The following is a 1,887-nucleotide window of genomic DNA, read 5'->3' as shown; positions in this document are numbered from 1 at the left end:
GTCCTACTGAAGCATTCGAAATATGTATAGTCTTTTTAAAACATCCTGCACAAGCAGTAGTAGTGGACACAAAATTGAACCTTGTCTCCCTTTGCGTTTTGTCCCTAGTCACCAAAATTTTCTACCTTCCAACATCGTTTGAATTATTCAGCAAAACTTCTTGTATTCTGTTAATTAAATGTGATTGAGACCAGGTGTGTGTCTAAACCGAACGATTGCATAAAAATTTAGTTTTTCTAAAAACGTAATATGATCTACACACTTAAATGCCTTGGTAAGACCCAAAAAAAATACCAGCTGGCGATATTTTGTTATTTAAGGCTTATACTATTTGATGAATGAATGTATAAATAGCATACTCAGTCGAGCAACTGTTCTGAAATCAAACTATGATATTCTAAGTAAACTGTCTACTTCAATATGAGACTACTCTTGAGTCCAGTACTTTTTCGAATATTTTGGAAAAAAATTTCACTAAGAAAACTGGATGATAAATGATTAAGTCTGTTTTGTCACCTTTCTTATGAAGAGCTTTAACAATTAACTGGGAAAAATTCCCTGTGCCAATGATGCATTACATATATCTCTAAGGACATTACTCACTAAGTTGGAACAACTTCACTGTCTAGTATCAAACAGTGAGCTTAAATAATTGTCATTTTAAATGCTTTTGTTGCATACAGTTTTCTTACACATGTGACACTTTACAAATGATTTGTTTCCTGTGCAGTGAGACTTTACAAAACAATGTGTTTGCTTTTGTTGTTTGTCAATAATCTCTTCGGATGTGACTCAGGTACTAGTCTTCCTGGTTGCCTGTACTTCTCAACAAGTTCCTCCTTCAGCCGCAATCTGAAATTCCTGTGTTTCAACTTGTTCTTGTTTATAGCATTGTACACTACACAGCCCTTTATCGTAGCCAAATCTTGCAGGTTGTAAAATTTGTGAATAGGTGAACGTCTGGATGGCATTTTGACCGAGTATTTGTGAGACGTTTGGTCGACCACATCCACTTCATATTTAGAACAATTATAAATTTTAACTGTTTCTCTCTGCTTTTTCAAACAAGCCTCCATTTTCACCTAAGTATACATAGTGCTGAGAAAAAGTACATTTTTGCTGCTCTTTCTCTGGTAAACGCTGAATGTGGTATCAGTCTTCTTCCAAAATACTGTATCTTTTAAGAAATCTACACTGAAAGCTTCACAAGCTACCACCTGTTTCTTCTTGTATGACTAAAAAGAAACTAAAAAAACTCCACCAGAACGAGCCATAAAGGTCCAACGGTACAGACCGGCCGCCGTGTCATCCTCAGCCCACAAGCGTCACCGGATGCGGATAGGGAGGGGCATGTGATCAGCACACCGCTCTCCCGGAAGTATGTCAGTTTATGAGACCGGAGCCGCTATTTCTCAATCAAGTATCTCCTCAGTTTGCCTCACAACGGCTGAGTGCGTCCCGCTTGCCAACAGCGCTTGGCAGACTTGATGGTCACCCATCCAAGGGCTAGTCCAGCCCGACAGTGCTTAACTTCGCTGATCAGACGGGAACCGGTGTTACCACTGGGGTAAGGCCGTTGGCGTTCTTGTTTGACAGGTAGCTCAATAATGCATCTAGCTCACAAACAGCTGAAAGTTTTCTAGAGAGGTTCTTTAGACTATTACAGTATTATCAAAAAAGTAATTCTGCAGTAACAACTCAGACGCGCATGCTTCTAGGTGCTGCCTATCACAAAAATTATGTTTCAATATTTTCGAATTTGTGTCCAACATATCTTGCAATTCCTCCTTTTCTTATGTTAACTCTACACGAAAATGATGATAGTCTATAATACTGGTATTTAACTTCTCCATCTCTGTGGTTACATGGAGTTTAGACAGGCACAGA

The 1,887-nt window shown here is 38.7% G+C and overlaps 1 pseudogene; it reads right to left on the bottom strand.

The window, feature by feature from the left end:
- Nucleotides 1–1,463: 1,463 nt before the first annotated feature.
- LOC124790367 lies at nt 1,464–1,581 on the bottom strand (annotated as a pseudogene).
- Between the last annotated feature and the right edge of the window lie 306 nt (nt 1,582–1,887).

Source organism: Schistocerca piceifrons, chromosome 3 (assembly GCF_021461385.2).
Source record: "Schistocerca piceifrons isolate TAMUIC-IGC-003096 chromosome 3, iqSchPice1.1, whole genome shotgun sequence".
Lineage (NCBI taxonomy): Eukaryota > Metazoa > Arthropoda > Insecta > Orthoptera > Acrididae > Schistocerca > Schistocerca piceifrons.
This window is presented reverse-complemented; position numbering and strand designations above follow the sequence as displayed.